Source organism: Akebia trifoliata, chromosome 15 (assembly GCF_017979445.1).
Source record: "Akebia trifoliata isolate Shusen 1 chromosome 15, ASM1797944v1, whole genome shotgun sequence".
Taxonomy (NCBI): domain Eukaryota; kingdom Viridiplantae; phylum Streptophyta; class Magnoliopsida; order Ranunculales; family Lardizabalaceae; genus Akebia; species Akebia trifoliata.
In genome coordinates, this window is record NC_141389.1 from 4,057,901 (window position 1) to 4,073,542 (window position 15,642).

Genomic DNA, 15,642 nt, shown 5'->3' on the forward strand with positions numbered 1-15,642 from the left:
AACAGAGCATTTGGCATAATTTAATTTGATTAAAGCGCTCATTATCCTAAACATACAATTTTCACTTTTATCACTCACTTACAATACTTATTATCTCATTTCTTCTATTAATATAATCTTTTATTTATATTTTTTATGTTATAACTAGGAGAAAATATTCTTAAAGCAATAAGGAGAGGATTTTAAACAATTGCAATAGAATTTATAAAAAAAAATCATGTTCTACGGAATTTGATTATAAGGGTCTGACGATCTAGTATGGAAACACTGAAAAAATTTTAACTTCATTTTTATTTAAATATTTTTTAGTGTAAAGAACGAAACCCTAAAAAAAGTAAAAAAAAAAAATCATTAGACAATAGAAACAAAGAAATATTCTAAAATGGGAAGAAACAGAGTGGAGAATCAAGTTTAAATGATTAAAATCACAATTAAACATTAAACAAAATTTCGAAAATATGATATACTCGAAATTAACAAAAAACTAAAGTAAAATATGAAAAATCAATCTTACCAGAGATAGACTTAAAAAAAATCTTATGAACTACTTTTCGAACTCAAAGTAAAGAATGGAAACTTCAAGAAATAAATCCTAAAAGTGTAGAAAATAAAGAAAATTTTCAAAATGAAGTAAAACAGAGCGTTTTAAGTTTAGATTATCAAAATTACAATTAAATATTAACATAAAAACATAAAAAATTAAATCAACTCGAAATGAATAAAAAAATAAGTAAAACATGAAAAATCAAAGATAACAAATTTCAAAAGTTATCGTTATTATAAGAGATAAACGCATATTTTTTTAAATCTCTATAAAACAAAAATCCTAGAGTTTTTTTCTTCAAACGTAATAAGAAATTTCTTTCAAGTGAAATGATAGGTTAAAGATGAGATTTATAAAAAACCAATCCCCTTTTCCATGCAAGTAAAAAAAAAAGATTTGAAATCATATAAAAAAGAAATAAAAATCAATTCTTTTTATAAAAAAAATAGATTCATTTGTTTATTGGAGGTTAAAGATCTTGAAGACGATAGATTTGATAGAAAAATCAAGAGATTTTTGAGAGGTTGAAGATGAGAAAGTGAGTGGGTGGAAAAAAAATACCTGATGGAAAAAATGATTGTCGAGGTTTGTTAAAGAAATCCGTCGTTGGAATTACCAAGTTTGCAAGTCCTAGTTAAAGAGAACGCGTACCTTTCGTATGAAGAACCAAGAAAGATATTTTTTTTATGAAAATCCTCTTACTAATAAATATAATTTATTATATTATTTAATATAATGTTCGGATTCGAATAATATCCAAACGGATATAATATTATCTGAAGTCAATTTGAATACTAAAATTAATCAAAATCTCTTAATCCAATATTTTAAAATTTCGGATAATATCTGATTTTTTTAATGCAAATTCAAATTGGATTTTCGAATATCCATTGGCACCCTTAAAAATGACAACAAAACAATAAAAATATGTGGTATAATTTAATTCGATCGAGACACTCATTATACTAAGCATGCAATATTTAAATTAATCATTCACATACATACTTAATTATTATCTCATTTCTTTTGTTAATATGATGTTCCACCTACAAAACTCTATAAGTATTACATTATAAAAAGTGAAAGAGTCTTAAAGGATTCCAAATAATTTCAGATATAATTTGTAGTAAAAAAATCATGTTATATTGAATTGATTTAATGTTAAACAATAAACTGAAGCATTTGAGATAATTTAATTTTATTAAGGTACTTATTATCCTAAGCATAAAATTTTCACTTTGATCACTTACTTACAATACTTATTATCTCATTTCTTATATTAATATTAGCTTTCACTAATTATTTTATGTTATATATATGAAGAAACAATCTTAAAGGAATAAGGAGAGGATTCTAAAAATTGCAACTACAATTTATAATAAAAAAATTATGCTCTAGTGATATGATTATAAGAATTTGAGGATTTAGTGTAGAAACACTGAAAAATTGCTAACTTGATTTTTAGTGTAAAGAACGAAATCTTAAAAATAGTAAAAAAAAAATTATTAAATTATAGAAACAAAAAAATATTTCAAAATCAGAAAAAACATAGTAGAGAATTAAGTTTAATTGATCAAAATCACAATTAATTATGAAAAAAAAATCCCAAAAACAAAATCTACTCGAAATTAATAAAAAACTAAAGTGAAATATGAAAAATTAAAATAAATCAATCTTACCAGAAATAGACGTAAAAAAACTTTTTATAGTATTTCTCAAACTAAAAGTAAAGAGCTAAAACAAGGAGAAAAAAAAAACCTTGCAAATATATAAAACGAAGAAAAACTTCAAAATAGGGGGAAACAGAGCGATTTAAGTTTAAATTACCAAAATTACAATCAAACATGAAAGTATAAACTTAAAAAAAATTAAATCTATTCGAAATGAACAAAAAATAAGTAAAACATGAAAAATCAAATATAACAAACTTCAAGATCCACCAATATTACTAGAGATAGACATAGATTTCTTTTCAAATTCTATAACCCAAAAATCTTAGAATTTTTTTACTCAAAACTAGTCATCTTCATAAAAAATTTATTTCAGGTGAAATGATGGGTTAAAGATGAGATTTCTAGAAAATCAATCTCTTTTTCTATGCAAGTAAAAAAAGATTTCAAACTATATAAAAAAGAAATAAAAATTAATTTTTTTTGAAAAAGATATATTCATCTCCTCATTGGAGGTTAAAGATCTTGAGAACGATAGATTTTAATAGAAAAATCAAGAACTTTTGAGAAGTTGAAGATGAGAGAGAACAGGAAAAAAAGAAATACCTGATTGAAAAAGACAACTGTCAAGGTTGACTGGAGAAATCTATTGTTGGAGTTACCGAGTTTGCAAGTCCTAACTAAAAAAAAATGCATACCGTTCATGTGAAGAAGCAAAGAAATTTTTTTATGAAAATCATCCTAGTCATAAATACAATCTATTATATTATTTAATATAATGTTCGAATTTGAATAATATCCAGACGGATATAGTATTATCTGAAATCAATTTGAATATTAAAATTTATTTGAATCGGAATCCTATATCTAAAAATTTCTGATAATACCTGATTTTTCGAATAGAAATTCGAATTAAATTTTCGAATATCCATTGACACCCTAAAAATGATAACTAAGCGAATAAGGCATATGGTATAATTTAATTTGATCGAAACACTCGTTATACTAAGCATGCAATATTTTCAAATTAATAATTCACGTATAATACTTAATTATTATCTCATTTCTTTGGTTAATATGATGTTTATCTACTTTTCTATATTATAAATAGGGAAAAACATTATAAGTATTACATTGTAAATAGTGAAAGAGTCCTAAAAGAAGAAAATGATTCTAAAAAATTACAGATATAATTTGTAACAGAAAATTATGCTCTAGTGAATTGATTTAATCATAACCAATCTTAATTTAATTAAGATACTCATTATCCTAAGTATACAATTTTCACTTTAATTACTCACTTATAATACTTATTATCTCATTTCTTATATTAATATAATATTTACTTATTTTTTATGTTATAAATAGAAGAAAATATTCTTAAAGCAATAAGGAGAGAATTCTAAATAATTGCATATAGAATTTATAACAAAAAATCATGTTCTAGTAAATTGATTATAAGAGTTTGAGGATTTAATGTAGAAACACTAAAAAATTGTAAACTTGTTTTTAATTAAATATATGTTAGTGTAAAGAACGAAACCCTAAAAACAGTGAAAAAAAATCATTAAACAATAGAAACAAAGAAATATTTTAAAATGGGAAGAAACATAGTGGAGAATTAAGTTTGCATGATTAAAATCACAATTAAACATGAAACAAAACCTCGAAAACAAGATCTACTCGAAATTAATCAAAAACTAAAATGAAATATGAAAATTTAAAATGCACCGATCTTACAAGAGATATACTTAAAAAACCCTTATGAAGTACTTCTCAAATTCAAAGTAAAAAAGCTTAAATTTGAAGAAGAAAAAATTCTGATAGGTTTTGAAAGAAAAATCAAGAAATTTTTGAGTGGTTGAAGATGAAAAAGAGATAGAAGGGAGAAGAGAAATACCTGATGGGAAAAGACGATCTTCGAGGTTGGTCGGAGAAATCCGTCATTGGAGTTACCGAGGTTGCAAATCCTAGTTAGACAAAACGAATACCTTTCTTGTGAAGAATCGAATAAGATATTTTTTTATGAAAACCCTTTTACTAAAAAATACAATTTATTATATTATTTAATATAATATTCGAATTTGAATAATATCCAAATGGATATAACACCATCCGAAATCATTTTGAATATTAAAATTTATTTGAATCTGAATCGAGTGTCTTAAAATTTTGGATAATATCTTATTTTTTGAAAACAAATTAAAATTGAATTTTTGAATATCCATTAACACCTTTAAAAATGACAACAAAACAAATAAGACATGTGATATAATTTAATTCGATCAAAGCACTTATTATACTAAGCATGCAATATTTAAATTAATCATTCACTTACAATACTTAATTATTATCTCATTTTTTTTGTTAATATGATATTTTACTTATAAAACTCTATAAGTATTACATTGTAAATAATGAAAGAATCTTAAAGGAAAGGAAGGATGCTAAAGAATTACAGATATAATTTGTAACAGAAAATCATGCTCTATTGAATTGATTCAATACTAAATAATAAACTGAAGCATTTTGCATAATTTTATTTGATTAAGATACTTATTATCCTAAGTATACAGTTTACACTTTGATCACTCACTTATAATATTTATTATCTCATTTCTTATATTAATATAATCTTTTACTTACTTTTTATGTTATAAATAGAAGAAAACATTCTTAAAGCAATAAGGAGAGGATTCTAAACAATTGCATATAAAATTTATAATAAAAAGTCATATTCTACTAATTGATTATAAGAGTTTGAGGATTTAGTATAAAAACACTAAAAAATTGCTAACTTGATTTTTAATTGAATGATTTTTAGTGTAAAGAACAAAATCTTAAAAATAGTGAAAAAATCATTAAAGTATAGAAACAAAGAAATATTTAAAAATGAGAAGAAATAAAGTAGAGAATCAAGTTTAATTGATCAAAATCACAATTAAACATAAAATAAAATCCCGAAAATAAGATCTTCTCAAACAAACGAAAATAAAGAGACCAAATTTACCAAACAATAAAAAGATAAAATCAAAATGCACCAATCTTACCAAAAATAGATGTAAAAAAAAACCTATTGTTGTACTTCTCGAATTGAAAGTAAAGAATGAAAACTTGAAGAAAAAAAAATCTTACAAGTATATAAAATAAAGAAAAACTTAAAAATAAGGGGAAACAGAGCTATTTAAGTTTAGATTACCAAAATTACAATAAAACATGAAAATATAAACTTAAAAAAATTATATCTACTTGAAATGAACAAAAAAAATAAGTAAAATATAAAAAATTAAAAATAACAAACTTCAAAATCCCCAATATTACTAAAGATAGACGTAGATTTTTTTCAAGCTCGATAACCCAAAAATTCTAGAGTTTTTTTTCTCAAAATTAGTTATCTTCAAATTTAATAAGAAATTTATTTCAGATGAAATAATGGGTTAAAGATGAGATTTCTAGAAAACCAATCTCATTTTTCATGCAAATAAAAAAAAAGATTTCAAACTATATAAAAAAGAAATAAAAATCAGTTATCTTTAACAAAATAGATTCATCTCCTCATTAGAGGTTAAAGATCTTAAAAACGATAGATTTTGATAGAAAAATCAAGAGATTTTTGAGAGGTTGAGATGAGAGAAAGAGATAGAGAAAGAACAAGAGGGAAAAGAAATACCTGACTGGAAAAAACGATCGTCAAGGTTGACCAGAGAAATTCGTTGTTAGAGTTACCGAGTTTGCAAGCCCTAACTAATGAGAACGCATACATTTCGTGTGAGGTACCGAAGAAGATATTTTTTTATGAAAATCCTCCTAGTAATAAATATAATTTATTATATTATTTAATGTAATGTTCGAGTTTGAATAATATCCAAATGAATATAGTATTATCTGAAATCAATTTGAATATTAAAATTTATCTGAATCTAAATCCAATATCTAAAAATTTCAGATAATATCTGTTTTTTTAATACAAATTCGAATTAAATTTTTGAATATCCATTGACACCCCTAAAAATGACAACCAAGCAAATAAGGCATGTAGTATAATTTACTTTAATCGAGACACACTCATTATACTAAGTATGTAATATTCAAATTAATCATTCACTTACAATACTTAATTATTATTTCATTTTTTTAGTTAATATGATGTTCTACCTACTTTTCTATATTATAAATCGGGGAAAACAATATAAGCATTACATTGTAAATAGTGAAAGAGTTCTAAAGAAAATGAATGATTCTAAAAAATTAAAGATATAATTTGTAAAAGAAAATCATGTTTTAGTTAATTGATTTAATGCAAACCAAATAACTGAAGCAATTAACATAATTTATATTGATCAAGACACTCATTATCTTAAGCATACAATTTTCAATTTGATAACTTACATCCAATACTAATTATCTCATTTCTTATACTAATATGATCATTCACTTTTTTTTTATGTATAAATAGGAGAAAACAATCTTAAAGGAATAAGGGGAATTTTAAAAAAATTACAAAGAGAATTTATAACAAAAAAACATGCTCTAGTGAATTGATTATAAAAGTCTCAGGATTTAATGTAGAAATACTGAAAAATAGTTAATTTGATTTTTAATTGAATAATTTTAGTGTAAATAACGAAATCCTAAAAATAGTTAGAGTATAGAAACAAAGAAATATTTAAAAATGGAAAGAAATAGGGCGGAGAATTAAATTTAAATGATCAAAATCAAAATTAAACATGAAAAAAATCAAAAATAAGATTTACTCGAAATTAACTAAAAATTAAAGTAAAATATGAAAAATCAAAATGCGTCGATCTTACCAGAAATGGACATGAAAAAATATTATGAAATACTGCTCGAACTCAAAGTAAAAAAATAAAAACTTAAAGAAAAATAAACCTAAAGTGTAGAAAACGAAGAAAAACTTCAAAATAGGATAAAACATAACGAAGTTTAGATTACCAAAATCACAATTAAACAAAAAAAAAACTTTAAAAAATTAGATCTACTCGAGATGAACAAAAAAATAAAGTAAAACATGAAAAATCAAAGATAACAAAAGCCAAAACTCAGCGATATCAGTAGAGATAGATATAGATTTTCTTTTCAAATTCTATCATCCAAAAATTCTAGAGTTTGTTTCCTTAAAACTAATTATCTTTAAACTTAATAAGAAATTTATTTTAAGTGAAATGATGTTTAAAGATGAGATTTCTAAAAAATCAATCTCATTTTTCATGCAAGTAAACAAAAGATTTTAAACCATATAAAAAAGAAATAAAAATCAATTCTTTTTAAAAGAAATAGATTCATCTCCTTATTGGATGTTAAAGATCTTGAAGACGATAGGTTTTGATTGAAAAATTAAGAGATTTTTTAGAGATTGTAGATAAAAGAGAGAGATAGAAAGGGGAAGAGAAATATCTGACTGGAAAAGACAATCGTCGAAGTTGGCTTGAGAAATCCGTCGCTAGAATTACCTAGTTTGCAAACCCTAGTTAGAGAGAGATCATACCTTTCGTGTGAGGAATCAAAAATTTTATATTTTTATGAAAACCATCTTAATAATAATTTATTATATTATTTAATACAATGTTCGGATTCAAATAATATTCAAACGAAAATAGTACTATCCGAAATCAACTTGAATACTAAAATTTTAACTAAATCTAAATTCAATATCTAAAAATTTTCAGATAATATCTGATTTTTTTAATACAAATATGAACTGAATTTTCGAATATCCATTAACACCCCTAAAAATGCCAACTAAGCAAATAAGACTTGTGATATAATTTAATTCGATTGAGGCACTCATTATACTAAACATGCAATATTCAAATTAATCATTCACTTATAATACTTAATTATTATCTAATTTCTTTTGTTAATATGATGTTCCACCTATTTTTTTATATTATAAATACAGGAAAACACTATAACTATTACATTGTAAATAGGGAAAGAGTCTTAAAGGAAATAAAGGATTCTAAAAAATTACAGATATAATTTGTAACAAAAAATCATGCTCTAGTAAATTAATTTAATGTCAACCAATCAATTGAAGCATTCGACATAATTTAATTTGATTAAAGTACTCATTATCCTAAGCATACAATTTTCACTTTGATCACTTACGTACAATACTTATTATCTCATTTCTTATATTAATATGATGTTTCATTTTTTTTTTTTTGTGTTATAAATAAGATAAAACAATCTTAAGGAAAATAAGAGAAGATTCTAAAAAATTATAAATAAAATTTATTTTAAAAAAATCATGCTCTAGTGAATTGATTATAAAAGTCTGAGGATTTAAAGTAGAAACACTGAAAATTTGTTAACTTGATTTTTAGTTGAATAAATTTTAGTGTAAAGAAAAAATCCTAAAAATATTATAAAAAAAAATTAACTATATAAATAAAGAAATATTTCAAAATGGGAAAAAACAAAGTAGAGAATTAAGTTTAAATGATCAAAATCACAATTAAATATAAAACAACATCGTAAAAATAAGATTTACTCGAAATTAACCAAAAATTAAAGTAAAATATGAAAAATCAAAATACATCGATTTTACTAGAGATAGATGTAAAAAACCTTATGAAGTACTTCTTGAACTCAAAGTAAAGAACAAAAACTTTAATAAAAAAAACCCCCATAAAAGTGTAGAAAACGAAGAAAAACTTCATAATAGGAAAAAAATAAAGCGATTTAAGTTTAGATTACTAAAATCACAATAAAAAATAAAAATAAAAAAATAAAAACTTAAAAAAATTAGATCTACTTGAAATAAACAAAAAATATAGTAAAACATGAAAAATTAAAGATAACAAATCTCAAAACTCACCGATATTACTAACAATAGACGTAAATATTTTTTAAACTCTATAACCTAAAAACTCTAAAATTTTTTTCCTCATAACTAATCATATATAAACTGAATAAGAAATTTATTTCAAGTGAAACGATGGATTAAATATAAGATTTCTAGAAAACTTGTAGCGCCCCGCCAAACGCTAACACAAATCCCAAGGCCAAATCCCAAGGTACTAGGTGGCACCTTGAAATTTCGGCATGGTCTCCTCTATTTATGTTAGCGTTTCACGGAACTCAAACCTGATAAACCAATTTATAACAAAACCTGTATATAAAAATGTAAATACAGGAAAATAACAGCGGAAGACTAATTACATCTAACATGTAAGTAGATCAGAGTACGGAAGATTTATCAATATACAGGCTTACCAAAACACTCTCACTCTAACAGAGGCCTAAACTCTCAAATCCAAAAACTACATACATCCTGGATGAAACTGACAACACTAAGGGATGTGGTCCTAGTGCTCACCAGGCAATAAAATCTGATCGTCGATCTGATCGACCAGATACTCCTCAATTACTGCCTCTACGCCTGCCTCGATAGCTGCAAGAGTTGAAACTTAAAAAAATAGGAAGGAAAGGGTGAGTAACAATGGTTACCTAGTAAGTCCACAGCCAATTCCTACTAATAACCCTTCCTAAGCATGATCGAATAAAGCATACTGAACATTTTAATACATGCAAGGTTTTACAAGATAAAATACGATCAACTGGTACATATAGCCAGGGATGAGCAACTAAACAGTTTAAAAAATTACACATAGCATCAATCATCCATACTCGAACGTGATAAACTCACACAATGATCAAGGTTGGTGGCTCGAGAGTCGAGGTTGGGCTGACTTGGATGCCAAATGAGCAAGGGTTCGCAAGGTATCCGACAATGACGATCTCCTTCGCTTCTACAATGAAGTATAGACCTAGCTCCTATCTCGATGAAGTCCTCGGACGGAAGATGTGAAGGTTTACTCGAGCTACCGGGCTGGTTTTGATGGAGGATGGAGAAAACGAACAAGAATGAACAACCAAAGGTGGTGAAGTTGTAGCCCTCGACGTGGCCGACAACTTTGTCTTCTTCATCGAGGTTCAACTCGGCTTCGTTCGGGCTAGAACTTGAAGGGAATGGGTTGAAACCCTTGGGTTGAGAAGTGGCTGCCGTTTGGTTTCCTTGGAGAAGAAGAGAAATGAAATGAAATAAAAGAATGGATGATTGATGCTATGTGTAATTTTTTTAAACTGTTTAGTTGCTCATCCCTGGTTATATGTACCAGTTGATCATATTTTATCTTGTAAAACCTTGCATGTATTAAAATGTTCAGTATGCTTTATTCGATCATGCTTAGGAAGGGTTATTAGTAGGAATTGACTGTGGACTTACTAGGTAACCATTGTTACTCACCATTTCCTTCCTATTTTTTTTAGTTTCAGCACTTGCAGCTGTCGAGGCAGGCGTAGAGGCAGTAATTGAGGAGTATCTGGTCGATCAGATCGACGATCAGATTTTATTGCCTGGTGAGCACTAGGACCACATCCCTTTAGTGTTGTCAGTTTCACCCAGGATGTATGTAGTTTTTGGATTGAGAGTTTAGGCCTATGTTAGAGTGAGAGTGTTTTGGTAAGCCTGTATATTGATAAATCTTCCGCACTCTGATCTACTTACATGTTAGATGTAATTAGTCTTCCGCTGTTCATTTCCTGTATTTACAGCTTTATATACAAGTTTTGATATAAATTGGTTTATCAGGTTTGAGTTCCGTGAAACGCTAACATAAACAGAGAAGACCATGCCGAAATTTCGAGGTGCCACCTAGTACCTTGGGATTTGGCCTTGGGAATTGTGTTAGCGTTTGGCGGGGCGCCACAGATGGTATCAGAGCACAATATTAGATCCGTATGGGATACAGATCCATTATGTTTTGGAGAATAGACTGATACCACAGGCATTAGAGATAATTATAGAGCGTCACTAGGAATCCGATGTCCGAGCTTATCAGTGGTTCCGTATTGGGATTACGAGCTCTCCCGTGTCTAGAAGTCCGTAGAGCCTAGTAAGCCTAAGATAAGATTTTAGGTTCATTCTACAGTAATGAAAATGGTGTTCATTACTAGATTCCGTATTATAATAATGGTTAATATTTTCGTAAGAATGATGTTGACATGGATCTAAGGAGTACCTTGCTTCTGATAAATAGTAGATTACTGAACTCGCAGGTTAGGAAAGATGCAAGGAAGTAGAGTTACAACTGGACCCACGACGCAGAGTCAAAGTGGTGGGGAAGACCTACCTGGGTCGAGTAAACTCACCAAGATAGAACAGTTAATAGAAGCAGTCTCGGAATTATCCCATAGTCAAGCACGTATGGAAAAGAGACAATCAGAGATGTTTGAGGCTCAAATGATTATAGTGGGACAACTGACAAAGAGGTTAGAGAAGATAGAAGAAAAGCTCAACCATTATTTTAAGGATGAATCCCAAAAAGACCCTAGAGTAAATATTCCAACACAAGGAGGACTACGGGAAGAAATAAGGATAGTACAATCATCGCCTCCAAGCCTATTTGAAGAAGGAGAGTTAGGATCCAACAAGAGACAGACAATTACGAAACTAGTAGGGTCACGGGGAAAACGACCATACATAAGTAGCGAGACTATAGAAATACCCGTGCAAGAAATGGAAGAGTTTTGTAAGAAACAACATCATATGATGTTAAATCGATCGAAAGGAAAAGTGATAGCGTGTTATGAATGTGGTAAGTTGGGACACACAGGGGTGCAATGCTCAAGTCCACGACAACCGATTAAAGATGCGTGGCTCAGAAAGATGTTAGATGGGCCAACTCAAGGAACAATAAGGTCACCGGATTCTAACAAGGTCGATGGCATGCTTATATCATCACAAGCGGACCGAACTAGTGGTCGTAAACGGGAAGGGATGGAATTACAGACGTGCCAGGGACAGATCAGTCAACCCTCGACTTCTCTTCCTTCCAGATCAGACCTAGCCAAGAGACCAATGTATTCGAGGTCAATCTCCCCGGGATCAGTTTACCCACAGAATAGAGCTACTCAACCACCGAGTTGTGGGGTTCCCTCATCACCAAGTCATAGAGCTGTTGGAATTCCAACGAGGCCAATAGGGCCAAGCGTACCAATGAGACAGACCCAGAGAATTCAGACTCCAATTTGCCAACTGCTCACTCTACAGAAATCTACGAAGACGAAATCATTAACATGTTATGGGTGTGGTCAAGTGGGACATATTAGGAGAGAGTGCCATCTATCGCAGTCGCAGACGGGGATTGTGACCCAAGAGGAACCAACTGTCTCCGACAATGTCTTAGAAGGTACGATTTTTAATTATAATGTTAGAAATTGGAGTCCTATACAATATTGATTTCCTTTAGATCGTATATTGTTACTAAGATTTTTCACACTTATTGGAGCCAGTAATTTATTGAGACGGATCGAGTAATAAAACTAGTTACACTACTATCGGAAAAGTTGTTGAGAATTATGGGACAAATAATGTTAGTGAGATAGGCACAGTTAGGTAAGGTAGGAAGGAGTATTATGAGTAGAAATGTATGTTGTGATGTAAGTGTAGTCATAACATGATAATAATATGGTGTTGAGTATGTGTGGATTAAGGCTAAAAGTAAATGTTAGAAAGTGAGATTGGAATGATGCTTTGTAAAGGAAGAATGAGATTTTTGGAAAGATTAAGTAGGAATCTACCGAATAGAGGTGTGTAATCAAAAACCGAAATTTGGTGTGTAACAAAAACGAACGAGTATTTGAAGGTAAAACTTGATGTGTAAAAGATGCGCTTCATTAGGAGATGTAAGAAATGAATTTTTGAATGGGGAAGCATGTTGAATTTGAAGATTGTATAAGTGAATAGTATTGTTAAAACGATTTGGTATGACGATAGGAAAGAGTTAAGTAGAAAAATGTAGTCCTGACATCAAGGTGGATCAATATAAGGCGCGAGAAGGATAATGTTGTGATAAGGTTGCATTAATGGTGACTTAATGGAATTGTGAGAAAATAGATGAAGAAGGTAAGACAACGATACCGCCTATGAATTGAAATTCACAAGAGATAGTTGTGAGATTTGTAAAGGCTAATCATGGTACTATTAGTATTGGGTGATAAGTGGAAATATGTATGATCTAGGAAAAATATATAGTTACATGAATAAGAATTAATTGATATTACAATGATATTTAAACAGTAACTGGGCAATACTGTGATTTTGGGAGTGATGAAAGAAAGCATGTGACTTGCGGCTTATGGTACCGTTTGAAGTAGTCGAATAGATCCTAAGTAGGTTCACTGAGTGTTCTACGTGCTATGCCGAAGAAGTATTTGTTAAACCCTTCACGCGTGATTTAATTGTGAAACAATTTGTTTGATGTAAGAATTACCCTCATGATTAAGATTTTTAAATCACGAAGATTATGACAAAGGCCTTGAGGAGATAACTTGGAATAGGGAGTCGAATGTAGAAATATTGGTGTAGTGGGAATAAAGGTCTGATGTGATGTGCGAAGAAGTATTAGTATAGTGGTGTTTGTAGCAAAACAACGCATTGAAGAGTGATTTTCATTGTAGGTACAAGTACGCATAATAGGTGATGTAGTTGGTAAGGAAAATAATGATAAAAGATAGAGGAGGTATGAATGAATTATCGATAGAAATTGGTGGGGAATTGACATGATACGAGTTGACTGTATTTGATGATTATACAAATGATAAATTAGTTGGGGCATGAGAATGATTCGGAGTGATTAATGGATGCATGTATTGGGTTGATGAAAACTATGTGACATGTGGTTAGGAGTTATAAAAGAAATGGGCTTGAAAACTTGAATGAATGATAATCGCATACAGGTGTTGTTGGTTATACATATTGTGTTAGTAGGGTGGCGAAAAAGTTCAATAAGATATGATTCAAATTTCGAGGACGAAATTTTTATTAAGGGGGGGAGAATGTAACACCCCGGATTTTCAACTCGTATCTCGAGGAAATTAAATGGTGAGATTTCGAGGAAAATGTCGAAGGAGAGATTTAGAGTAAAATACTCGAATATTGTTATGATTAATTTTGAGGAAAACCGACTTCGCCATTAGATTCAAAAGGATCGAAATATATACATTAGCCTGTAAGCAAGTCCGAATTCGAACTCGGATAGAGAAGTTATAGAATCCTCGAATTTCGTATTAAGTGGGACCCAAAACAGTGGAATTTCGTTAGAGCGAGAATCGAAAAGATTTGATGACACCATTAGATCCGAATCAAAAAATTATTCGAAATGGTATATTCGTTTGTCGTTTTCCGAGTCCGAATAGTTAAGTTATGATCGAAACTAGAAATAAGGGGGAAATTACAAGTATGCCCCTCAGCTTTATTATAAAAGAAATCTTATTTCTTTTATTTCATTTCATTTCTCTTCTTCTCCAAGGAAACCAAACGGCAGCCACTTCTCAACCCAAGGGTTTCAACCCATTCCCTTCAAGTTCTAGCCCGAACGAAGCCGAGTTGAACCTCGATGAAGAAGACAAAGTTGTCGGCCACGTCGAGGGCTACAACTTCACCACCTTTGGTTGTTCATTCTTGTTTGTTTTCTCCATCCTCCATCAAAACCAGCCCGGTAGCTCGAGTAAACCTCCACATCTTCCGTCCGAGGACTTCATCGAGATAGGAGCTAGGTCTATACTTCATTGTAGAAGCGAAGGAGATCGTCATTGTCGGATACCTTGCGAACCCTTGCTCATTTGGCATCCAAGTCAGCCCAACCTCGACTCTCGAGCCACCAACCTTGATCATTGTGTGAGTTTATCACGTTCGACGTCCACAACCAAGTAAGGGACTTCCAATTCTTATTGGTAGCTTTAGATTTCTCAAATGTGCATTTAGGGTTTTTGAAACAAAACTTATTGTTTGCATTTAAATCGTAGAAATTGATGTTTGATTTCAAATTCATGGTAGAAGTAGGTGTTTTGCTTATGTTTGATCGAATTTTGATAACAAAATCGTGGGTGGGCCGAATGGTTCGAAGAGTGGAAGAAGAAATCGAGAAAGGGGTCGAAAAACCCAAAAATCGCGAGTGAGGTTCAGGCTGTAGGTGGGAAGGGTCGGTGCCACCGGCACCTACCGAAGGCATTCTGTCGGTCCCACCGACAGAATGTTGCTTCTGCCGCCGACAAAATCAAGAAGCACCCAAAAATTTTGTTCTGTCGGCAGGACCGTCGGTCCCACCGACATCTGCCGATGACCAATATGTCGGTTCCACCGACAGAATTCTGGTTCTGCCACCGACAGACACAGTTTTGATCAGAACAGTGTTCTGACTCTTGGCTTGACCTCCTCACATCTTATACACTATTTTCCACCCTTTATTTCATTAAAAACATTTAAGTAAATGTCCTCTTTAATTTTTACTTTCCATTTACTTTAAGTTCTTTAATGAAATTAAGGTTTTACCCCCCATTTCGGAACAATGGGAATGGTTTTAAGATCCAAATCTGAAAGGATCAAAATCCGAATTTTGG